Genomic DNA, 27,135 nt, shown 5'->3' with positions numbered 1-27,135 from the left:
GTACCCCCCTATCCTTTCCTCGCATCAGCCAGTGTGTGGCCCGAGCTCAGCGCCCCTTCCTCCCTGAACATCGCACCCCAAGCGTGTCCCATCCCCTTCTGGTCGCCACAGCGGGGGGAGAGAAGAACCTGTAAGGAGCGTGGCTGGAGGGAGGGGCGGGCACCGCAGAAGGAGAGGAGGCGCCGCAGCTGTGCGCTGGGCTGGTTCCTGGGCGGGCGGGCGTCCAGGACCCGCTTCTGCGGTCCGAGCGCGGGGTGACGAGCGCCCCCTGGCCGGCACTGCCTGCGGGCGCACCCACCGCGCCGGCACCGCCAGTGCCCGCGCCACCGCGGGACAGCTGCGCTCGACCGGCAGCCCACCCAGCAGGTAGGTCCCTGCGTGGCCGCCCGTCGCTGGCCAGGGGAGGGACGGGGGGGTCTCTCTGCGTGGGTCCAGGACCCCGGTCCAGCGGAAGCGGCTCACCCAGCTCCCGTGGTGACCTGTTCCAGGAAGGGGGGTGCCGAACGATAGAGAAATCGAAGAGACAGGAGCGCAGCAAACTTTGGGTCACTGGTTTCTCGGGGGGTTTCTTGCGGGCGGGTTGCACCGGATGGCGAGGACCTTGGCCGCAAGGAGGCCACCGGGCTGGCTGCACCTCCGCCTTCCTTCTCGCTTTTTTAACGCTCACCTGAACTAGTGAAGGGAGGAGGGATGAAGGGAAGAAGGTGGAAAGTTTTATGTTCTTGGCAAACATTTGTAAGGAGATATGTTTGATGCAGGTGGCAACCTGTCACAGAGAGCAACTTGTGTTTTTGAAATCCATTGCTAGAGCAGCAGGAAGGGCGGCCAACCCTCGCTCCTCTAAACAAACCAAGTTTCTTTCCACCGGTATGGGGTTAGGGTGAGGTAGGTCTCTGCTAGATGCAAAAAGAAACTAAAAAGAAAAAAACAAACATGTCTGGTGCTTAATTCGGTAGCCTGGAGGGGTCCTTGTTTGTTTTTTAAGCTTTGAGGGTCACAAGGATAGATAGTTAAATGTCTTTATTTCACTGGCTTTTTAAGAGCCCCAATTATCCTTGTGAAACGGACTGTTCATGCTAAAGGCTCGGGCACTACCGTGGGCATGAATAGAGAGAGAGCCAAAGGCTGGCTCCACTGGGTTGTGTCTGCAAAGTGAGTGTCACCGAGCTGCCTTGTCCTTGAGGGCTGTCCTGCTCCAAGTTGCTAATAGGAGATGATTCAGTAATGGCAAGGGCTGACAGGAGGGGTGGTGACCTGGAGAGCAGAATGAGCGCTCGCTCGCTGCTTCTCCTGGTCAGTGGTGAGAGCCACCATCCCTGGGGCGTGTGCAGGTCCTGCGAGGGCCGGCGCCCTTTCTGAACACAGGTCTGGCAGCCCCCCTGGTTGCTGCCCCCCTTGCATTGTTTCCTAGAGCTGTGACCGCCACAGGCCCTTTCTTGGCTGGGATGCTTCATGGACAAGCCCTGTTTGTAAGGCCCTGGGGTGCCCCACTCCCAGCACACACCCCAACCTTCTGAATCACCATCTTCACGTTCCCCCCTTAACTTATCTTAGGCAACTCGTAAAATGGCAGGCTTACCCGCAGATGCCTGATCTCTTTTAAAAATGCTGTGTCTAGTGGGAAGGAGGGTGACATTTGCTAATTTGGTTGCAATTACTTTTGAAGTTTATGCACAGCTGTTTAAAATCCTCTGAGAGTATTGCCATTGTTTGAGGCAGGTGTCTGCCTCCGAATGCTCTTGTTATCTCTTTCTTCTGCTGATTGTACATACATATATTTATGTATTGTTTTGGGGGGTTTTTGTGTTTTGTTTTAAACCAAAAAATAAATAAAAATGAACGTACATACATTTAAAGACACAGCATTGGAAGAGCTTTTAAAACCTTCAAAGCATCATTTGTAAAACTCCCAACTTATAAATGAAATGTAATTTAAGTGTTTGTGGTTTGGTTTTGGTTTTGGGAAATTTTTTTTTGAGAGGAACATATTTTATTTTTTAAAATATCTTTATTGTTGAAAGTATTGCATATGTCCTCCTTTTTCCCCCACTGACCCTCTAGCTCTCCCCCCCCCCTCCCTGTCCCCCGCCCCAGGCCTTCACCTCCCTATTGTCTGTGTCCATGGGTTGCGCATATATGCATACAAGTTCTTTGGTTGATCTCTTCCGGCCCACCCACCCCGCTTGGGCTCATCAACTCTTATTTCTGAAGTCAAGAGTAACCTGTTCCGCATCACTAGCCTTTGTTTCAGCCTCCTGTGATTTTCTGTAAACTTGTAAAATGTAAACTTCCAGGGGAAACTCTTCTCACCACCCTCTGCTTTGTCATGTTCACTTCCGTCACTGTCTTGTACTATGGTGGCTCAGGATGGCAAGGAGCTCTTGTGCGACTTCTTTACCTTCTCTCCCACAGCTCCACTCCCTTCCCTTTGTTGAGTCTGCTTGGAAAATACGTGGGTCCACTACTGGAACTTTGATTCCTTTTGCTGATGTCCCTCTTCTCTTTTAGGTATGCAGGGGCATTGCTCAATTATTCACAGCTCAGTCGTTCTTATGATCTCACTGATCCCCTTCAACACTAATATTATATTATATTTCTCTTCTTCATGGCAGGTACTGGAGGCTCCCTTGAATACCTCATTTGTCTTTGATCATTTCTATAAAGGCCCCTCATTCCACTGTAACATATTCTCTCTCTTTGTGGAAATGACAGAATTCTCCTCTATAATGAATTTGGTGTTTCATCTAAAATTCCTTGTGCATTGGGTCTAGGATTTTGTTTTGAGAGGGTTTACAGTACAAATCTGTGACTGGCACTCAGGAGTAAAGCTCCACAAATCTCCATAACCCAGCTTAATGGCAGGACATTGGCCTGCCTTTAAAATAGGAATTAGAATTAATACTTCCCTTTTTAATGCATTTTATGTTTTAGAGTTACTGGTTATGTTGTTTGCCCCTGATACTATTGCTGAGATATTAATCTAATGTGACTTTTAATAAGAGTATATTTGATTTCAGGTGATTTTCTTTTTATATAATTCAGTCTTTTATTTCTTTTTTTTTCAAGTAATTTCCACAAATAATGTAAGATAAAAAGTTGTTACATGATGAACTATCCCAGAGAACACACGTGTATCATGTGATTCCATACTTATATAACTGTATTGTCCCAAGTCAAATCTGTCATTAAAAGTGGAGAAATTAGTGTTGTGGTGGCATGCATAGCATTAAACTCATTCTTTCTGTTTTTGTCCATTCCTTTGAAATCTTGACCATCGCATTTTCAAGAAGCAACGCATCTAACTCTGCTTTTTCATTCCTATTCTGGCTGCTAAGGCAGAAACTACGAAACACCCATTGAAAAACATAATGCTGGGGCAGAAAGGCGAATTAAAAGGCATTTCTTTGCAGTAATGGAAACAAATTTTAACATGTAAAGCATTTATACACAAATTTCATATTGTCCTCTCATCTAAAATTATCCTTGAGGCAAATGAGAACCAGAGGTTTCAGGAATTAGGATATCTCAACCCAAGCCCAGAATCTTAGATTTCTGCTCTGGGATTAAACTAGCAGATTTTTAAAGGCACTCATTTTGGCAGCACATACTTTTACAGGTTGATATAGGTAATGCTAACTTTGAATTAAGCTGATAATATTGATGATGATAATAATCAGAGCCAACAAAAACAGTAAAGCATAGTTTTATTGAGTCATTATCATTTATAATTTATGTACCTGATCTTATACTCCCAACTTTATTTATATTTGACAAACATTCCTATCTCATTTAATCTTTGCAAAGCTTTTATAAATTAGATATTATTATTACCATAATCACCCTCATTTTACAGATGAGGAAATTGAGGCCCAGGGAGGTTAAGTCACTTGTCCAGCTTTTATAGCTGGTAGGTGGTAGTAGTGTCAGGTTTATCTGACCACCAAGCACTTGCCATAAACCACAGAGCTGAACAACCCACAAATTAATTTTTTAATGGTGGTAAAATATACATAACATTTAAGTGTACAGTTCATTGGCATTAAATACAGAATGGAACAAATTAGTTTTACAGTTGTTCTAATGGAAAATAATGCAAGAATTAATAAATAATAATACAAGAATAAACTATGTTTTGTGTACTCACAACTATAAACCTACTTTTGCCTCCACTCTGTATATTCACAATGTTGTCCAACCAGCACTACCATCCACCCAACAGAACTCTTTCAACTTGCAAAACTGAAACTCTATGTCCATTACATAATAACTTCCAATTCCTCACTTCCCTCTGCTCCTGGAAACCAGCATTCTATTTTCTGTTACTATGAGTTTGACTACTTTGGTACCTCATATAAGTTGAATCATACAGTATTTGTCTTATTTCACTTAGCATAATGTCCTCAAGGTTCCTCAAGGTTCACATTGTAATATGAATCAGAATTTCCTTCCTGTTTAAGGCTGAATAATAATCCATTGTATGTATAGACCACATTTTGTTTATTCATTTATTGATGGATACTTTGGTTGCTTCTACATTTTGGCTATTATGAATAATGCTGCTATGAACATGGGTGTACAAATATCTCTTCAAAGTCTTTTGGCCATATACCCAGAAATGGAATTGCTGGGTTAAATGTTTAATTTTTAAGGAACCATCATACTATTTTCCATAGCAGCGTCACCATTTTACATTCCCACCAACAGTGCACAAGGGTTCCAGTTTCTCCACATCCTCACCAACACTTGTTATGTTCTGTTTTTATGACAGTGGCCATCCTAATGGGTGTGAGGGGGTAACCAATGAGTTCTTTACCAAGTTATTTGATGCCTGATGTCAGGAGTCTCTGGGCTTATGGTACTCCTGAATTCATTGCTTTTCCTATCTTACCTTGTGCTTATATACCTTTCTGTAGTGCAGAATCATTGTAATTACTACCCAAGCATTCCCTGAAGGACTAGGGAAACCATGGATAAGAGGGCTCCTAAAAGGTAAAAAAAGAAAGAAAAAAAAGGTCCCTCTAGATAGGGTAGCCCCTACATACATGATTTAGAAGTGATTGTTAAAGGAGAAATAGTACTGATGATACAGACTAGGCATGATTCAACCAGAAGTTGACAAAGATGAAAATGGCCTCTCTTTCCTCTCCCAAAGCTTTCTCCTTGTTGCTAGGAGAAGACAAGCATTGGTGGTACCATATGAGATGATGTGCTTTCCTTTTTAAAGCTGGGGTCCCTGGGATCAGAGCTTAATCCAACTGCCTACTTTTTCCAGTGTGTATACAGAGGTTGATGAGTTCTCTGTGGGGGAAAAAAAGGAACTATGCCAATTCACGATGATATAACTCCATAATTTCCAACTCCAGCCAGGCCCTCGGACTTTCCCTGGTCAGCCCTCTTTTGCTTCCTATAGCAGTATTTCAGACCTTCTCTTGTTGCCACCAACCCTGCACTCTCAGCACTTTGCCTTGCTTCCTTTGCAAGCTCTTCCTCTGCTTTCTGTCCCTTGGAAGATTAATATTCCTCAATTTTCTCATGCCATAAGCAACCTCATTTCTCATTGCCCTCAAGAGCCATCTCCTCGTTGACCACCAACCAACCATTACCTATGCAAAGTCTTACTGATCCTCTTCCACAGATAGCTGATAGGCACATCCAGCATCACAACGTCCCAAACTGAGTGTATTATCTTTCTCTTTCCTCTTTCCATAAATTTTCCCTCTCGTTCTTTCCCATCCCTGCCTTGGCATCATCTGTTCTTGTATTAACCAGAAATCTAAATGTTTTTGCCTGATGTCTCACCTCCAGGCTTACCCCAAACCAAGTTCTTTTAGTTCCACCCCCTGAATATCTCCCTATTCCATCCACCCTTTCTGCCTCTGCTCTGATTAGAGGCCACCACTAGTTTTATTCTAGATTATTGCCAGAACCTCCTAACTGGTCTCTGTTACTATGGATTATTCTCCACGCCACAGCGGAAAGGATCTTTCTGGATCCCAGACCTTAGTGTGTCATTCCTTTGTTCTAAGTTCTCCAGTGGCTACCCAATGCCCTTGGAATGAAACTCAGACTCTGTGACATGAAGTGGAAGGTGCTAGCTGATCTACATTCCCCTGTCCTCTTCAGCCTCACACACATCACGCTCCTCCAAGTCCAGCCTCTTTGGGCTCCTTAACAGTCCCATGGATCCCCTGCCTCATCAACTTTCTGCCCAACCTCTAAACCTTTCTTTCCTTTGGCTAGTTCTACATATCTTCAGTCCCAACCTTACATGTCATCCTCTGGAAATCTTTTCCTGATCCTCCAAATTAGGAATTTATCTCCTCCCACATGTCCTTAAAGTACATATGAGATCATCTATATAAAGTACTTAGCACCATGTGTGGCATACAGTAATCAATCAATAACTGTTAGCTACCACTACACTTAGAATATATTGCCATTGTTTGTTTACTTTTTTACTTCCCCAGAACATTATAAATTCCTTGGGGGTAGAAGCCACATTCTTCCTTATTATCTGTTGAATCCCTAGCCTCTATCACCATATCTGACATATATTAGGTGTTCAATAAATATTAGTGGAATAAATAAATAAACCATGAATTTTACAACCTGTAATTTTTAAGGAACTGTGTGCAGTAGGAGAAAAGAACCCCAATCTAGTCATTTAAATGTTCATACAAGTAGAATCGTTATCATCTTGGGCAGTTTTTGCCTGTGGTTCTCTAGAATTATCTAGAAAAATTCTACTAGGAAGTCAAAGTTGAAGAAAATGGGAAACATTTTTAAATGCTAAGAGACAACTTGCTACAAGGGAAAAACTTCATCTCCCCCTGCCTATGATGTGATTTTCTCCCTCTTTCATTCTCAGTTTTTTATTTTGCTGACTATTATAATTCCAGTAATAAAAGAAAAAAGACCAACCTACGAATGATCAGGAAATAAAAGGTAATATATAGATGAAATATCCCACAAGCAAACTAATGAGGTAAAAGGTAGACATTAAATGTAGATATACTGAGAAATTAATTCTATAATTTTATTAAAATTAATTATTTTAATAAAAAGTAAATATTAGATATTAAAAGAGGTAAGAGATTTTTAGTGAAATGACAAAAGACTTCAAGGATTCTTCAAAACAAAGCCATAATTATCTTAAAAGTCATTAAAGCAGGAAGAGTAGGAAAGGTAAAAAGTAAAAGACTAGATTCAAGAATTTGAGTGATAAAAGAATGCCAAAGATAAAATAATTGAAAGCATTTAAAGAAAAATGTTTTAAAAATAAAGAGTAATGAATTATTTAGGAGATTCACTTGAAGATAGAATAACAAAAAAATATGAAACCAAAGGGGAAAAAACACAATCTTTTAAATGAGATTAAAAATAAATACCAGCAATAATCAAATAAAATGGATACCAGTACGCGTTCCTAACAAGAAAGCCAGAGCTAAAATGATGTTAAAATGGGAGCTTGGATATCTGGCTTGTACCACAAAAGCTCACATAACCCTTGTGGGATTTCAGAGTTTTCAGAGTGCACTTTACTTCATGAATGGCTTTGTGTTTCAGGGGAAATGAACTGTGAGTTCCACTGATACTTCCCTCCCCGGGAGTGTCAGCATATGCTCGGGTAGTTATGCTCACTTTTGCCTGCAAATAAGGGAGATACTTCTTGCATCCTCTGCATTCCTACCCTTACTGGGTTCTCCATCCAAGGTATCTTGTTTTCCTTTAGCAAATAAGAAACTCAGGTGGCCCCTAAGTGTTGTATCTTTGCAGTAATGACATCCTAAGTGTATTTCTCCCTTTGTTCATGAAAAGCTCTTCTCAACCAGGGTCCCTTTTAGCAATTAGGGGGAAAAGTGTCTTTTTGTGTTATACCTTTTCCATGTAGTTTGTCATGTGTTTACCCTCCCTCTTATGTTTTTAAATTTCTAAGGACTTGAGGTTTCTATTCAGCTCATGACTGAAGCTCAGTAATGATATTTTATTCAATTATTATCTCCTGAGTAAGCTAGCCTAAGGACATGTGCCAAGTTTCCTATTTCCTTCCTTTTCTTTAACTCTTGGCACAGAGCTCAGACTGCAGACTTGAGGAAGCTCATGAAGCCTCTCAGAGTGAAGGGAAATATTTGATTTTCCTCCATTTACCAGCGTGAATGATTCTGAGTATGATGTACATTTGTCAAACCCTATAATTAGTATTAAGAGCCCTAAGCACTCCAATGTTTGTCCACATCCTCAAGGTGAATTTTAGGGGTCTGACTGAGAGTGGTTTATAGGGCCATGTACACAGTTACCCTTTGGTGTGTTGACTTCGGATAAGCCAGTATCTATACTGTATCACCCACTGCTTCCAGGTTCTAAGGTGCCAGTTTCTCCACCTCACTGCTCTCCAATTTCCCTACAGTAAACAGGGAACTATGGGAGTTGGCACACAAGGGAATTGAGAATGCAAAATAGATAGTACCTTTCAGCAGAAGGGACTGGAGAAAGGCTATAGATCTTGAGGCATCATTCCCCTGCTTTAGGCCTGCTCTTCGATGGCCCTGCCAGTCTTGCAGAGCCATCCAACAGTGATGGCAGGAAGAGAGGTCACAGAAGTGGGAGCCAGGAGACCAAGGTTCTTATTCCACTTTTGCCATATTGACCATAGCATGAGTGAGTTGGATGAGGGGGTCTCTCGGACTCCTCCTGGTCCTATCATTTTGTAGCTGTTTCTCAGATAGTCTTTTGGTATCCACATGTTCCTGGGTACCTGGGGTGGTACAGTACTGGATAAATTTTAAGGATTCCAGACAATAGCACCTTCATAAGTATTGGTGAATAGCCCATATAGATTAGAGAATATAATCAGTAGTGGAATGGGTATCCTTTCAGCAATAACCTGAAGTGCAGTCACCCAATTACTGAAGTCATTCAACTACATCAAGCATGTCAGACCCAAAGGCTAACATGGGCCAAATAAACAAGGTTTAAATTTATGAGGGATGCAAAAAAACAAAAGCTTCAATTTTCATAGAAACGTAGGTTTATTTTGATAGAGACATGCTGAATACAAAGGGCTGAAATAAATGAGTAATTGTTAACAGAAGATAATAGAACATTTTAACAAAAATTAATATTTTTGCTTGAACATTAACTTACCAGACACTGAATAACTGCACAAATTAATAAGCATAATGCAAGTAAACCTATTTTTCTTGTTCTCCGAAAGTGAAGTAATTCCTGTTGCATGCACCAAACAAGTCAGTCCAAGACTAATGACGTGGCAATCGGCTGCTAAAATATTCGCTGCTAGTATTAGTGGAGAGAAATGGTGCACCTGCATGTAAGACACATAAGGGAAATGAATGCAGCACCATTATAGTAATCAGTCATTAGCGAACGTTGTAGTTTGTTATTCATAATTATGTATAACAGGATATTGTAAAAATTAAGTTACGAAATGTTTATTAAAACGTTTCTTACATACTGTTTTATTGGCTGGGCCACAAAAATATTTGTTATGAGCCACATGTGGCCCGCAGGCTGCAAGTTTCACATGCTTGAACTACATTGTCTTGATTTTGCAAAAACAAAATTTCATATGATAATAACATAGTATTTTTCCTCTACTGTGTTGTTGGTGGTGGTAACACAGGAATGTTATAACAACCAAGTTTTATCAAAATGCTGGTTCTCCCAAAAGAGTAACTTGATTTCCTCAGTGAACTTTGTTTGTGGAAGATAAGATAATGATGAATAATAGCCAGATGGGATCTTCTCTCCTCTAGGGTTGGGACTCTTTCAATTCTTTTTCGTTAGTCATTCAAAAAGAAAACTAAATTGGCATGTATTCATTTTCCAGGAAATATTCAGGTTGTACAAAAGGGGTGATAGTAACAGTAGCCATAAATAAACTCTTTCTTAAGAGGAACTTGAATTACTCTACCCCTTACATACAACTGAGCTCATCCTAGAGTTTGATGAAATCCTCTTAATGTTGATGAAATAATCCAATCAGATATAACTTGCATAATTCAATGTTCTGAAGCAGAGGCATCTTAAGTATTTGCCAAAGACACAGAACAAGGTTCTGTAACCTTTCCTCCATTCCAATAAAAAGAAGGATTTTTCTACTGGGACTCTTTCCTAGTTCCTGTGCATTGAGGTTTGTTAATATTTATAGTACACTTGAGATCTGTGACTAAAGGCACTTTAGTAAGGCATATGAGCAGTAGGAAAATGCTTTTTGTTACTTGTTAAAATCAAATAAATACAACATACTTGACCAAAAAAAATTGCCAATGTTGCTAAACATAAATTAACACATATTTTTTAGAAATTAATGAAGCAAAACTCATCTGTTAACAGTTTCCCATAGGTGGAGCTGGTAGAAAGAAATGCTAACACATATTTGAATGTTATTTATTTCAAAAGAAATGAAAGGAAGGAGAGTCCCTTCTCTTCACAGAAAGATTACAAGTATTCGGAACAGAGAGAACATATGTTTATTTAAGTATGCAAAACTCAATTTTCTCTTGAAAAATATTGTAGGTATTTTCTCATGGAAAAATAACCTAGACCTCTGGATGTAAAAAGCTAGACCTCGAGAGAGATCACACTACTGATTGAAGTACTGTTCTATCTTGAGACACAGCTATACAGCAAAGACAGCCAATTATGGAGAACCAGCAAACATTCTGCAGCTCCAAAGAGTGAAACATGTATTTGTTTGGATATTTGTCTTAAAACTACCAACAGGAAAGTTCAGTCTGAACTCTGGGGAATTTTAATCCACACAACCACATTTTTTTAGCCTTTTGCAAGACAGAATCAGAGGATTACATTTTCTGAGAACCCCTTTTTTAAAAAAAACTTAAGCGCTAATTAGTGAAGTATGACATACGCTCAAAATGAGATTTGCTAATAAGTAATCAAGGATGAAGTACACCTTGGCACATATTGGCAGTAGAGCAATGCTATTGCCCTGAAATTGTCAAGGCTGCAGTTTATTATTTATTTGACATGCATTTATTTGACCCAGAGTATTGCTTTGCATATGAATCACCGTAAACTGCCCCAAAGTTTAGTGGCTTAAAGTGACACCATTTTAAGGATCAGGAATTTGGGCTGACTCTGCTTCTCATGATGTCACCTGGGGTCTCTCATGAGGTAGCAGTCAGATCTGAGATGGGATCACTCACATACACTAGCCTGTTGCTTGGTGGGTATGGCTAGAACACTAGGACCACCTCATGTCCCCTCTTTCTCTCTATACCTTGGGCTTCTTTTCATGGTGATCACTAGATCCAAAAAGTGAGTGTTCCAAACACAAAAAGGCAAAAACTCAGATCTCTAAGGCCTAAACGAGGAAGTCACAGAGCAGCACTTCTATCATGTTCTGCTGGTCAAAACATGCTAAGCTCGTGAGGAGGGCAGTAGATGGAACCCTTCAATGGGGAGCGGCCCAGTGGTATTGCAGAAGAGTAGGAAGAGAGGAAGTGTGGATGCTGTGACAGCCATCTTTGGAAACATGGTCTAGCACAAATATGTAAGCTGTTGATATGATAATAGGTCATAAAGGCAATCTCAAGTTTATTTTCTGAGATGGAGCCTCTAGTCTCACTCTTCTCACCAACTCTTCACTCTGCTGACAGAAGGTTCTGTCTAAAACAAAAATCTGACCATCACTCCCTACTTTGAGAACTCTTTGTTTTCTCCATCCACTGCAAAATGAAATCCAGCCCCTCACATGGCTTGCTGGGCACTTCGCAGCTGGTCCCCTGACTGCCTCTCCAGCCTCCCATCTCTGGAGGTCCTGAGCACCTGTAGTTCTTATCTCCTCCTGGTTAGCACAGCTCTATGTGGGACCTCAGGCTTGAGGTCCACCTCTTCTTGTCCCCACTTTGCTGAGCCCTCAGACATCACCTCCTCTGTGAAGCCCACTCCTCCAACCCCCAAAGGGCATCCTGGGGAAAACTGTCTCAGTAGTGATAACACCCCTCTTCTCATCCCAACTGCATCAGGAGTTCCTCCAGGGCAGGGATCTGTGCCCCTTTCTCTCCAGTCTGCCCTTCCCCACAGAGTCCCCCACATAGTGCCCATAAATGTTTCTTAAATGTCAGCTTAGTACAGGCAGATGACAGAGTGGTGGAGTGCCTAGGGGAAGGAAGAAGGCAGGTGTGAAGAAGAGAAGGGTCAGAGCTCAGGAGAGTGAGTTGTGTGAGGGAACCAACATTGTGGGTGCAAAATTGCAAAAGTGCAGAAAAAGATGCACTAGATTAACGAACAACAAGAAACCAGCACAGTAAGTCAAACAGAAAATTCAATTAGATGAGAGAGAAAGTGTGTGTCGTGGTTAAGGAAAAAGAATCAGTGAGAAGAAATGACTGCCTCACATCAGACCCAGCCACAGAGATACAGGAAAAGCACACCCTCAGGGCACCCCTGACTGGAAATTACAAGGAGGGACACCCAGAATCCAAACAAGACAGACCCTCCCTCTTCCAGACACCAAGCGGCTCTCACCAGGTGACAGACTGCCCAACCGAGGAGGGTAGGAGAGGAGCTGGGCAAAGTGCAGGGAACCTGATGCTACAGGAAAATGCCAAGTCACTGTCACTCCCAAATCCGAGATGTTGCTTATTTCACTTAGCTGGCTATCTTTACTCCTGACCCAAATTGACTGAATAACATGAAAGTGAAACTGACTGTGATGCTCTTGACTATGGTGACAAGGGACAGGGCAAATGGTGCGACTGGGGAGAGGAGGGGTGGTAGCTGGACACCAACAGGGAGCACCCACCTTAAAAGAACCTGTAGCCTTCTTTTCACCATGCACTGTAAAGGAAGTATTCGTCGTGAGGAAATAGTTTTCCTGCTAAATAGTGGAAGGACGTGACCATCATTCTTTTGACTCTACTGAGTATATAAACTAAGTACTAATTGTTATAGCTGATACTGGGCTTTTTTCTGTATACCAGGTGCTACTCTGATCACTTTACATCCATTAACTCATTTCAGGTAGATCCTCTTATTGTCCTGATTTTACAGATGAGGTAGAGTAGCTTGTTCAAAGGCACAGAGTTACTAAACAAAATGACAGGGCTGGGGTTTGAGCACCAGCAGCGTGATGCTGTAGCCCATGTTCTTAACACTCTCCTAAGTCTGAAATTCACAGTATACTGTATCTACTGACTTTTTTTTTAATACTACCTGACATTGGTAGTAATTCTAAGAAGTGAGTTTTGACACTTCCTTCCCTCTTTATATCTCAATTACTGTTTGGGCACATTTCCTTGTTTTGCTATGTAATACATTACGCATTTTAGTAACAGAGAAAATACTCAGGTTCAGAGAAAATACGTCACGCCAGGAGCCCTGCTTAGACCTATACTACTTTTCTAGATCCTTCCCAGGCATTTGCCACTGGCCCTAGAGGATGGATCTCTGTACCCCACACAGCTTGCAAATCCTTCCAGGTGTTTGGAGAGATGTTTTAAAATGGCAAAAAAAAAAAAGCTGCATGGAACTCTCGCAGTTTCTGCTTCTCCAGTAAATGGTGAGGGAGGAGACTGCCCAGTGCTTTGCTTTGGCTCCCATCACTGACCTGGCCACTCCCAAGTTCCCACGGAGGCAGCAGCACATAGATGAGGCCCACAGATGGCTAAACTCCTGTGCCTGGTTCTCCTTTCTTCCTCAACCTTGAACATCTACCTGGATTCCGAGTTCTTCCCTGCCTGCATTTTTCCTTTCCAGTAAAGTCAGATACTAGATTTATTGTGTTGTGTTTCATTCCTGCCAGCTATCCTTCAAACCTACAATACTATATAGGAAAAATACATTTTCATAAATGTGAAAAATGTATCTTAGAATCCTAATTTATTCATTTATTCTCCTGGTCTTTTATTAATCCCAATCTCAAATTCTCATGGCACCCTACTTGGATTTTCCCCTTATATCTTTATTCTTTTTTCATCAGTTTTTTCACGTGTTTAACAATACACTAAACAGATTAGAAATGGAAAATTCCATCATATATGGACACTACACACACACACACACACACAGACACAGGGACTGTTGTAAGTTGCAAAGAGCTGCTAAGAAGAAAGTTTGTTTAATTAAAAATGAGTGAGAAATGCAGCCCGATTAACATTCTTTAGCAATAACTTTGAAGTTTAAAATTCAACTTTATGAGGTTGTTCTGGAAATTATAAGAGTAATATATTGTTATACTGTGAGATATATTGTTTTTAAATATATATATCTGATATAATTTTATAAGTTGCAGAATAGTCCATATGTTTTTATATTTGTGACTCACAAACCAGGTTCACATTAAGTTTCTGGTCATTTTTATGTCTATTATTTATTCATTGTTATTATTTGACAAGTTTCTGAATCACGATTCCAGAAAGTTCAAAGAGATATTCTTAGTCAAGAAAACATTTCTTTTGCCAGTATTTTCCAAAGTATTATTTTTTAAAATCTCAAGAAGTCTTTATTATTTTGGGTTGGTTTGCAAAATAACATTCAAAATACAATAGATGCTTCACATTTGAGCAAATGGACAATTTTCAGAGGTTGAGCAATTTATTGAATATATAAATATTAGCCCTGAAAAATAATAAATAGGAAAATAATAATAACCACCAAGGCACAGAACATCCATGATGCACTCACTAAGGGGCAAAAACAAAGCATCTACACTTCCATTGTAACCTTGTCCTTCTGTCCCTCGTGTACCGCCGATGGCAGCTGCCCAATGGCCAGCACCTTTACAGGATGTATGAACTCAGCCAAAGAGGAAGGAATGAAGGTGTGAAAAACCAGAGCAGTACAGAGGCAGTCTCTTTTCTTGAGTAGACTTCCCAGCAAATCAAAGGGTGACCGCCTTTGGAATGCTATTTCCCGCCTGATCTCAAAATACCCTCCATTATGCTGCCAGAAAGTTCTTACTTCACTTTATTCCCGTACCAGAAACTCTGCCAACCAGACGTTTAAGGAACACAGATCCTCTTAAAAATGCAAGCACTGCTAAGATTTCCTTCACATGTTACAGTGGCTTAATTAGTAACTTACCGAAAATAGGACGTTTTATGGAAAAGGGAAAGGCTGGGATTGATTCATTACACAAATATTTATTGATCAAGTACGGCATTGATCATTGGTCAGTGATTGATCTGAAGATTGCAAGTACAAGGGAGAAAAGAGGGTCAGTGTCCCGGCCCTCATGAAGCCTACTTTCTTTCAGAGGATGAAGACAATAAAGATGTAAATAGATTATAAATAAGATAATTTAGATCATGGCAACTGCTATAAAATAGCAGCAATGGAAGAGAAGAACTGAAGAGACAGATTTCTGGAACCTAGTCTGTGCTTACATTACTAAATGTTCTCTTTATGGAGAGTGAAGAAGAGGTAAAATATCTGATATGTACTCGCTACCCCAAAATCACGATTACAAAAAAAAAAAAAAAAAGAGCATGCAGACAAGTTACCGGGTGATAGAGAAAAGGCATATTCTGTCCTTTCCTGGTCCCAAATAATGCATAACCCTTGTCTTCTCCATTCCTCCATGAGGATGAGGCCCAGAGCAATGGCTCCTTTATCGCCACTATGTTCCTTTGCTAGTACATACCTGGCACTTAGTAGGTGGTCAGTAAATACATGTTGATAAATATATGGAATCTGACTATTTACTATGATGATTCCTATTAGTAATGAGGATCAATATCTTTTATTTAAAAATCCTTAACTTTGTATTGCCTGTTGTTGACATGAGTAGAAGGAATCCCGGGCTCATAGGAGGTGAGTGAGATGTGTAGGGTATCACAGCTGGTTGGTAGCAAAGTCAAGACCACTCTGAAAGCCTCTTGGCATCTGCTATTTAACTCTGGCTCTAAAACAACCTGATAAACACCAATACTCTTCCACATCAACTTCAAAAATTCAACTTCAACCTAAAAGTCTTATCTCTCCTCCTGTATTAAGGTGACCAGATCCTCACAAGTGAATGGGACATGGTCCAGTAGGTGACACTATTTCAGCAGGCAGGGATTCCCCTAAGAACATTGTTGCCAGGGGCTCTGTGGAGTCAATCCTTCAGCTTCCTAGTCCAAAGCAATTTCCTACACCTTCATGATGGTTTGCTTGCTAAACCATCAGCTGAAGTTATTTACCCCATATCTTTAATCTCAGTTTTCTGGTTGTATTTTATCTAAGTCATCTTTACTTTAGTTGAGCTAAAGCTGCGGTTTTGCAAGTTTAAATCAGTTGTGGGTTTCTGCATATTTCTCCTCCATGTGTTTATAAAGCTGTTTCTTTTTTCATTATATGTCTGTTTTTCAACTTTATAGTTGTGTGAGGGGAGATTTGTTTTGCTTAAGGTTCTTTTAAACAAATTAAAGACCACTGAAAAGAACACATTTTAAGAAACCAAAATACTTTTTTAAATGCCTTGTTTAAGCTATATCTTTAGCCACAATTGAGTTTCCTTAAAGTTTTTAAGTTTGTCCATTACGAAGACTTTCTACTTTAGGCAAAAAGAAGGTTTCATTTGTTTTCAACATGGAAGAGATATGAAAAGACAGCTCTTATGTGTAATGTGGAGAAGAACTAGGCAGCATTCAAGACAAGGGGGACTATACTAATTAGGTATTCATTGTAATAATCTAGAGAAGATATCTGAAGTTCTCAAACCAAAAGACTGAATATTAGAGATCAATACAAAAGAAATAACCACATAAAATCCATAAGACTTTTTGCATAATTGGATGTAAGGGGTGAAAATAAAGCAGTACTCTCAGTTGACTCCAATATTTGTAGCTTGGAAGACCCGGTAGATGGCAATCCCATTGTTCAAGACAGGAAAAAGAAGAGAGGCATGGGCATTGAGGAAAAAGTAGAAGTCATAGTTGTTTTGGTTGTGCTTGAGGAGCTGGTGGAATACCACTTAGAAACGTCTGATATGCAGTTGAAAATATAGCACTGATGGAAATGCAACTATAAGTCAAGAAAAGTGTACTCTTTGAAGTTATCACTAAGTAGAGGATCGTTGAAGCTATCAGTATGGATGAGATTGGCCAGAAAGGAGTCAAATCAAAACCTAGACATATTCCATATTTATTTAGATTAAAAAAGCTGAACTAAAAGACTAAAGAGTGACCAAAGATGTGGAAGGACAGCAGGAGAGAAGAAGGGGAGCCATCAAGGAAGAAGATCAAAAATGAACCAGTGGATCTGGAAATTGGCATCATCAGTGATTTCTGAGAGAGCAAGATTGGCAGGGTGGTGGGCAGCAGACACCAGAAGGCAGAGGAAGTGGAAGGAAAGGTGATAGAACCACAACTTCAGGAAAAGAAATGAAAAATGGCATCATTGGTACATTTGGCCCTTTTAGATACCCCATATCATTTGTTGCTTTGAAAACATGATCCATAAAGTAAGAACAAAGGGAATAATGAGAAGGTAATAATCTATATATAAAAAGAGCCAGGGTCTGTAATGACCGAACGGACAACTGGTCCATCCCCTGGCCAGGCTCCATTGATCAGGGGATGGCTAATGGGGAAACCGGGTCCCTCAGGCTCCAATGAATCTGTGGCAGCAGTGGGTGGTGAGTGGGTGGAAAACAGATCACTTGGTCCCTCCCCGCTCCCCCCCTCCCCCCCCCCCCCCCCCCCCCCCCCCCCGCCCACAGGCTCCCATTGATCAGGGGATGACCAACAGCTAACAGGGAACTGGAGAGAGAGTGAGTGGTGTGGCAAGACTGGCGAGCAGCTGGAAGGCAGGCCTCTTGGTCCCTCCTCCCAGCCCTCAGACTCCAATCAATCGGTGGCGGAGGCGGGGCGGAACTGGGGACTGGCTTCCTTAGTAGTCTTGCAGGTACAATATCCAGAGGACAGGCCAGGAACCAAAGGACCAGCATGATCCCGGCAGCGCTGCCAGCCTCCTGGAACTCGGCCTTGGGCACTGAGGCCGCTTCCCCTCCCTAGACACTCCACAAGGAAGAACGGATACCGCCAGCAGTGCTGGGGCGACGAGCAGTGGCTGACTGCTCTCCCCGTGCTTCCTCCAGGTCACTCAAGCCGGCCCCCACCCGCCCCGCTCCAGATGAAGTGTGATCACTGCACACAGAAGGAATGCAGTAAAAAATACAAAAACCGATGACCAAGAGAATGCCGCTGTCTATGTCTGGAGTCCAGCTCTGGAGAACGGAGAGCAGGGAGAATTCCATAAGCTGGCCGATGCCAAGATATTTCTGAGTGACTGCCTGACGTGTGACAGTTGTGTGACCGCAGAGGAAGGAGTCCAAGTTTCTCAACAGAACACTAAGGACTTATTCCATGTTCTGAACCTTAATAAGAAATGGGATACCTCACAGCACAAGGTGATGGCAGTGTCCGTGTGTCCTCAGTCTCTGCCTTATTTTGCTGCTAAATTCAGCCTCAGTGTCACTGATGCATCCAGAAGACTCCGCGGCTTTCTCAAAAGCCCAGGGACGCACTGTCTTTGACAGGAAGATAGCTGCGGACTTCAGCATCCTGGAGACTCAGAAGGAATTTGTGCGTCGGTACTGCCAGCACCGTGAGGAAGAGCCCCGGCTACCCATGCTGACCTCCGCCTGCCCCGGCTGGGACCGATATGCAGAGCGTGTGCTGGGTCACCCCATCACCCCCACCTCTGCATGGCCAAGTCTCCCCAACAGATCATGGGCTCTCTGGTGAAGGAGTACTTCACCAGACGGCAGACCCTGTCCCCAGACAAGATTTTCCATGTCATTGTGGCCCCGTATTATGACAAGAAACTGGAGGCCCTTTGAGAAGATGTTCCCACAGCTTTACATAGTTCCCAGGGTGCTGACTGCGTGTTAACTTCAGGTGAAATTGTCCAGGTAATGGAGCAAAGTGACCTCGTCTCGAATGACGCCGCCGTGGACACTCTGTTTGGAGACATAAAGAGAAGGAGGTGAGGCTCCAGGAGGGTGCCAGCTCTGACGGGTACCTGGCACACATCTTCAGGCACATGGCCAAGGAGCTGTTCAATGAGAACGTGGGGGTGCTCACATACTGCACCCTGAGGAACAAAGACTTCCAGGAGGTCACCCTTAAAAGGGACGGAGCGGTTCTGCTACGCTTTGAGGATGCTTACGGCTTTCACAACATCCAGAAGTGGTCCTGGAGCTGTAGAGGGGCAAGTTCCCCTGCCACTTTATAGAGGTCCTGGCCTGCGCCAGGGATGCCTAAGCAGCAGGGGCCAGGCCCAGGTGGATGATGGGCGTGCAGACAGGGCACTGCTGTGGCAGATGGAAGGCATCTACGCTGCCATCCCGGTGTGGCCCCCGGAGACCAGCGCCCACGTGCAGGAGCTGTACCAGGAGTGGCTGGGATGGGTGGGGGACTCCCCCTGGGCCCAGGTGGCCCTGCACACTGCCTAGCAAGGCCCAGGGCAGCCTTCCAGGGCATCAAATGGTAAAGGTCCAGCAGACGCCTGACCTGCAGGCCACCTGAAGAGGGTGTCATTCAGGTGAAAGAAAGGCTTAGCATCTCTGTCATCACTTTGGTTTTCAGAATTCCCTGCTCCCCACCTGTCGGCTCCCTCCCTCTGCGGGGCACAGTCATCGTCACATGGGTGCAACTGGAATATTGTATCTCAAGAGGATTGCCCCAATGTACGTATCCTTTTATCCGACGATGAAAAAAATCCCAAAAAACAAGAATGTAGACAGACTACTGTCCTTTAGGCTTAAAAAAACCCCAGGAGTGTCCTGCCAAGAGCTGAGACTTGGTTCTACCCACGCGCCTCAGAGAGATTGGATGAGGAAATGGCCCGGTTTGGCCCTGACTTTACCCACTTGTGTTACTCTTGAGGTGTCTTTGCCACAATGTGAATAAACTGCCACCTTTTGGAATAGGGGCTCATACAAAAGTCTGCATTCCCAACTTTTCTTGAAACAGATCTATGTTCTGCAGCTGTGGCCACCATCCGGAGATCAGGTCCTATCGCTGGGAATCAGGGGGCACTGGAGTGGAGCCCCCACCCCTGTGCCCTTTTACATTCAGGGATACAGCTGAACTTACTTTGGGGAGGCCTGGCAAGGGTGACATGGGTCACAGATGGAAGGATGGAGAGGCAGACACGGTGCTCAGTCCCTCCCTGGGTGGGGTCAGGCAGATGAAGGCCAGCCAGCCCACCCCACAATTGGGTGAGATAGCGTCCTCTGTGTCCACCTCTCATCCCATTGGCCCGGCCACTCCCCTCAGCTCCAGGCAGCCTTCTGCATTACATGACAGTGCACTCTGCCCTCACATGCTGCTCGCCCTAAGTGAGAAGGAAGAGAGCAGTTGGCCCATAGACAACTACACAGAAAGATAGGACTCATGCCTGTTGAGCGCAGTGGCAGTGGCTGGAGCCTCTCCTGCCTTCATGGCAGAGCTAAGGAGCAGTGAGCTGAGTGGTAAGGAGCAGTGAGCAGGCGGGCAGTAAGGAGCGATGGGTCCTGGACTGCGAGAGTGTGCAGGCCAGGCTGAGGGAACCACCCCCAGTGCATGAATTTCATGCACCGGGCCTCTAGTTCTTACTATAATGGTCTATAGATGAAAAGGTCATTCTTAGCCATACCCTATTTTTCAATCCACCTTATGATATCCACTTATAAAAACTCACTATAACATTAGAAAATTGGTATATTGCATTACCCTTAAAGTAATTCAAATTAGTGGCAGCCTTTGAAACCCCTTACATTCTACTTTGATACTTTTGATTGATATATATATAGCAATGGATGTCTTTCCCCCCTCCAATGATAGCACGGAATTACAGGTTAGTAAATATTTTTGTTTAACAGTCTGTTCCAAAGAACTACTTTATTCATCTGAATTTCTACTGTCTGAAATAGAAATTCCTAAAAATGGCTTGTATATGCACCATTTAGAAATATGAAAGATTTTACTACTAAGCTCTGCAAACAAATAACCACTCTGCTTTCATATCAACTAAAGGTGACACTAACAAATCCTTACTTCTCATGAGGAGATTCAAATGAGTCATCATAGGATTGGACTCAGTTATTTTGAATAGAAGTAATTTTTTCCCAATAAATGTAAGTTATAAAAAGAGACTTATTGGAAGAGATATCTGATATTACAATAATTTTTTAAATATAACTTCCATTTTCATTTTCTGGGGAAAGAGTGGACAGAATTCCTGCCATAGAGATGAGTGAGATGTTTGCCTCTTCTTAGAGCAATATATAGTGAATGTGGCCTTACCAGGTGCCATCTAAATGGAGAGCTCTTAATACAAATGTCAACAGGCACAGTATTTTCTGGGACCCTGAAGCTAGCTAGCTACTGCCATTCTACATGCTGCTGACCAAGCTATCAAAATAGGGGACTATTTTTCATACTGTTTTTCTTCCCCAACCTTATCCCCCTTATCCAATTCCAGTGCCCGCTCATTGATTCCCAGCTCTGAGCCCCATTTTGCTCCTAAAGCAACTGCTACAGAGTTTTCTGTCTTCAGAATTGTAATTCCTTCAGAAATCAGTGTGGATTTTAGCATCCACTGAGCTTTGTTGCTTTTTGGGTGAGTCCTGTGTCCTAAAGAGACTATACCTTTTTTTTTTTTTTTTTTTTTTTTTTGAGAGAGAGAGAGAGAAACATCAATTTGTTGTTCCATTTATTTATGCATTCTTTGGTTGATTCTTTTATGTGCTCTGACCTGGGATCGAACCTGCAACCTTGGTGTATCCAAATGATGCTCTAACCAACTGAGCTACCCAGCCAGGGCAAGACTATATCTTTGAAAATAGTGTGTTTTAATCCATACAATCATGAGATATTAACATTTTACAGATAAGTGCACTGTAAGTGAAGTAACTACTTAAGGTCACTCAGCTGAATTCAGCAGATAGCTGGTTGAACTGGCATTTAAGAGGATGGGGAGGGAGATGGGTGTGTTTTTCCCTAGAAATACTTGAAGGAGCTCTGCCAGAGTCTGTCTCTGGGACTCTGTTTTTGCCATCGCCATGGCTAATCAGCACATTTTTGTTTGGGAGACCTTTCTCCACACAAGATGCAACTTCACACTGTTAATTATAGTTCTGTTTTAAAAATTATAATCACATTTCCTGCCTCCCAGAGATAATCTTCATTGAAATTTTAGGTGCTCAAAAACTATTTATTGGTGCTTTTACAGATCTTAAATTTTAGAGAGCAATTTGGCAATGAGTATGAAAGTGAAGACATGTATACACCAAAACTACTGTGCACCTATTCTAAAAAACTCTACAAGAATGTTCAAACAGCATGGTTTATAAAAGAAAAAAATAAGAACAACAGAAGAATAGATATTTTTTAAACTATAATATATTTATTTCAATGGACTACTAAGGAGCAGTTCTCAAAGTGGGGTCCAGGGAACCCTGGAGATCCTCAGGACTCAGGTTAAAACTAATTTGATAGTACTACTCAGTCCATCTTGACCTTTCACTCTCATTCTGTACTGTGGAGTTTTACAGAGACCGCATATTAGGAGCAACAGACTGAGTGCAGACATAGATAATGAGAAGCCAGCTGTCTTCTGTTAGGCCAGACATTAAAGAGATTTGCAAAAGTGTAAAAAATAAAAAATAAAAAGACACTTTCTCATTAATTCTTTTGCTTTGAAAAGAATCTCTGAACGCATAATAATCTGGCCACTCAGTGTGTGTGTGTGTGTGTGTGTGTGTGTGTGTGTGTGTGTGTGTATTAGAGGCCCGGTGCATGAATTCGTGCATGGGTGGGATACGGCCAGCCTGGCCAGGGGGAGGGGACATGGGCGATTGGCCAGCCTGCCTGCTGGTCGAATTCCTGGTCGATGGGACAATTTGCATATTAGCCTTTTATTATATAGGATATACACTGAGTGGCCAGATTATTATGTGTTCAGAGATCATAATAATCTGGCCATTCAGTGTATATATTTCATATTTCATGTATATATATGTTTTATATATATACATATTTCATGTATAAAAGTGGTGGGAATAATAAACTTCAAAGTCTGGATAGTAATTCTGTTGGTGGGTACTGGGTATATGAAAGGAAATAAAATCAGTAGGAGGACATTGGCAAATTCAAATATATTGGTAATGTGTTCTTTTTTTAGGTTGGACTATTGGTATAAAGGTGTCTATTAAGTTATTTTTTATATTTTTGTACACCTGAAGTGTTTTTAATACAATTTAATTTGTAAAACTAATATCTATATATAACTCAACAATAAAACAAAATAAAAACAATTTAAAAGGTGATCAAAGGACTTAAATAAACATGTCTCCAAAGATGATATACAGATGCCAAAAAATATATGAAATGGTGTTCAACATCACTAAGCATTAGAAAAATGCAAATTAATACCACATGAGATATGACCTCATATCCATTAAAATGGCTACTATGAAAAAACAAAATAACTTTTGGTGAGGATAGAAGAAATTGGAACCCTTTTGAACTATTGTTGGGAATGTAAAATGGTATAGCAACTATGGAAAATAATATGGAAATTCCTCAAAAGAAAATTAAAAATAGAATTATAGTATGATCCCACTAGTGGGTATACATCAAAAAGAATTGAAAAAAAAAAAGTCTCACAACAGTATGGTGATTACCAGAGGGAAGGGAAAGTGAGAGTCAGATAGAAGAGGGTAAACGGGATAAATTGTAACAGAAGGAGACTAGACTTTGGATAATGATTGCACAAGGCAATGTGCAGATAATGTATGGTAGAATGGTACACTTTAAACCTATATAATTTTATTGACAAATGTAATCCCAATAAATTCAATAAAAAAGAAAGAAAACTGTCTCAAAGAGATATTTGCATACCTATATTCATAGCAGCATTATTACCAATAGCCAATAGGTGGGAACAACCCAAATATCCATTGATAGATGAATGGATAAACAAAATGTGGTATAACCAATTAATGGAATATTATTCATCCTTCAAAAGGAAATAAATTCTGACATATGCTATGATAAGTGAAATAAGCCAGTCATACACACTAAATAAATAAATAAATAAATACGAGTTGATCTCATTTACATGAGATATCAAAGTAGTCAAATTCATAGAAACAGAAAACAAAATGGTGGCCACCAGGGACTACAGGAAGGCAAAAAATAGGGAATTGTTTAATGAGTATAGAGTTTCAGTTTTGCTTAGTGAAAAGTTGAAGAACTGTTGCCCAATAATGTGGACTATACCTAACACTACAGAACTCCACATTTAAAAATGGTTAAGAGGATAAGTTTTATGGTGGGGTTTTTTTTGTGTTTTTTTTTTTAACCACAATTAAAAAAAATAAAATCTAATAGCTTTAACAAGATGTTTTTTTCTGAGCTAGAGATTTTCAGGTTCCTTGCTTTCACTCCAGTTATCATAAAAATAATAAGTTAACTATATCTGACTTATCTAGTTGCAACTCCTGCTCAGACTTCCTGCTTCAGTCCAGTCTTTGACATTGGCTCATACTGAGCATTCTGCCCTTCCAGAATGCCTTCAATTCCCTCTCACCTACCTAAGTCCTACCCACAGGAATTCTGATGACTCCCACTGGAGGATGCTCACTAAGCTCTGCTTTCTCCCTGATACAGCCAGGAACCACCCTAAGCCACTTGGATCCCTTTTGCCTTGAGGACCCGGTACAATTATTTTCATACAACCTATTGTTCATACACATTAGTCCTATGTATTGCTTCTTAATTTTTCAAAGTTATTTGATCACCCTAAATGGAATTTAGGCCTTTGGAAGGTAGGATCAATAACAGTTGTTTTCGCATGCCTATAAGTAAGCTTTGCATATAGCTGGCACACAAGAAGTGTGAGTGAATGAATGAATAAACAAATAAATGGATGGATCAGTAAGATCTTTAAGATGTAGCTGAGCTGAATGTGATAAGAATGAAATAGAATGTCTTTTCAGAGCTAGTGTAACCTCTGGCTTCCCTATGCTTTACTTAGATTCCTTGCACCAAGCCCCCTATTTCCTCTCAACAGCCCCATCTTGCTTTATCTGAAGAGGCACATCTACCCCATGGGGGATGGAGAGCAAGTGAGGCAGTCCTTACTCCCCTGCCTTGCTCACACTGCTACCCCTTGCTCACACTGCCACTCCATTTTACCATCCTTTTGTTTTAATGGGTTTACTATTAATGATACGTAAAAACAGATAGCAGGTAACAAAAATAATAAGCATCAGGACTTGTACAACAGCATTTGGTATTTGATGTTAGATACCTCTGAGCTCAATTCATCACTCCACTTACTATGAGTCCTTGGACAATTTATCTTAACCCTTTTTCAAACTGTGGTAAAATATACATAGCATAAAATTGACCATTTTAGCCATTTTTTAGTGTACAGTGCAGTGGCATTAAATACATCCACATTGTTGTGCTACGATCACGACCATCCATCTCCAGAACTTTTTCATCTTCCCAAACAGAATCTCTGCGCCCACTAAATAATAACTCCCCTTTCCCCAACCCTTGGTAACAACTATGTATTCTACTTTCTGTCTCTATGGATTTGAGTATTCTAGGAGCCTCATATAAGTGGAATCATATGGTATTTGTCCTTTTGTGACAGCTTATTTCTTATTTTGAAAAAATTTTTAATTGATTTGATAGGGAAAGGAAGGGAGAGGGAGAGAGAAAAACACCAATGAGGGAGAGAAACATTGGTTGGCTGCCTCCTGCACGTCCCCTAATGGAGATTGAGCCCAAAACCCTGGCATGTGCCCTGACCTGGAATTGACCAGCTACCTTTGGGTACACGGAACAATGCCCAACCAACTGAGCAACACCGGCCAGGACATGACTGGCTTATTTCACTCAGCATATGTCCTCATGGTTCATCCATGTTATAGCATGTGTCAGAATGTTGTTCCTTTTGGGGCTAGATACTACTCTACTTTAACCTTTTAGACCTCAGTTCCCTCTTCCATAAAATGGGATGAGTAACCCATTCTTCAAAGGCTGCTGTGAAGACTTAAGGAGGCCATGAAAAATGATGCCATGATAGATACTAATTCAGTTTCCTTCGCTTTCCTGTCTAAATCCTAAATTTCATGAGGACCAGGTGAAAGAAATATTCCTTTCTCATTTCCCTAGTTCCTGATTCACATATTAGTGAGTATGCAGTAATTATTATGTTAAATTGAATAGGAAAGTATCTCTTTATTTAGTAAATTAAAGATCCCTCCCAGGGTCCAAGCATTATAAAAGCAGTCATTTGTTTCAGAGTTCCCGATACTCCCTTCCCCCATTGATGAATAATGTAAGGGGGGAAATAGCAGACCCTCTGCCCTAGCCAGTGGAAAGAGCGTTGGCTTGTGGACTGAAGGGGCCAGGTGTGATTCTGGTCAAGGGTATGTACCTCGGTTGCAGGCTCAATCCCTGGTCCTGGTAGGGGCGTGTGCGAAGGCAACCAATAGATGTGTCTCTCTCACTTCAATGTTTCTCTCTTTCTGTGTCTCTCTCTCCCTTCCACTCTCTCTAAAAATCAATGGAAAAATATCTTCAGGTGAGAATTTACTAAAATAAAATAATAAAATTTCAGACCCCTGCCACTCAGGAAAACAAAGTTAATATAACCCACTATGCAACTGGGTAAGAGAGAAGATTGAACAGCTATCTGATAAATTCAGATACTGAGGACAGACTGACTGAACCAAACCACAAGCAAAGTCCCAGTTTTATTTATCTTAATTTGTAATCATCCTTTGGCCTAAATTAATGTAAGGTGATCACTGGATTTAATAATAGTCCCACTCCTCCCATGGGCACTGCATTATTAAAATGGACAAGTTGCTACTTCAGCTGACAGTGTGACTGGGTCCTCAGAGAGCAAAATCTGATGAAGAGCCTTGAGTGATGTTGATTTTAGTGGAAACATAAAGCCATTCATGAACTTTCCAGAATGGATGTAAAGCAGCAGGAATTAAACTCAAAAATGACTCTGTGACAGAGTTTAACTTCTATCAGATTGGTTTTCTCCACTGGTTAAAATTTCTGTGAAAAAATTTACTTCACACTCTCTTTGATTCTTGAAACATTGTTTTCCCCAAACCTCTCTCTCTAGAGCTCCTCAAAAGGTGGTAAT

The 27,135-nt window shown here is 41.4% G+C and overlaps 1 protein-coding gene and 1 pseudogene across 2 annotated transcripts in view; both read left to right on the top strand.

The window, feature by feature from the left end:
- Positions 1–298: 298 nt before the first annotated feature.
- The window catches only part of PRKCQ (protein kinase C theta), a 139,824-nt gene continuing 112,987 nt past the window's right edge, over positions 299–27,135 (top strand). The window contains exon 1 of the mRNA XM_079779207.1: positions 299–366. The gene's annotated coding sequence lies outside the window, so the exon portion shown is untranslated. The remainder of the gene's footprint in view (positions 367–27,135) is intronic.
- LOC307103293 (nuclear prelamin A recognition factor-like) lies at positions 18,100–19,423 on the top strand (annotated as a pseudogene). Its single transcript has one exon. The product of its transcript is annotated as a nuclear prelamin A recognition factor-like (transcript).

This window comes from Cnephaeus nilssonii (assembly GCF_951640355.1).
Source record: "Cnephaeus nilssonii genome assembly, chromosome: 1".
In the NCBI taxonomy this organism is placed as follows: domain Eukaryota; kingdom Metazoa; phylum Chordata; class Mammalia; order Chiroptera; family Vespertilionidae; genus Cnephaeus; species Cnephaeus nilssonii.
This window is presented reverse-complemented; position numbering and strand designations above follow the sequence as displayed.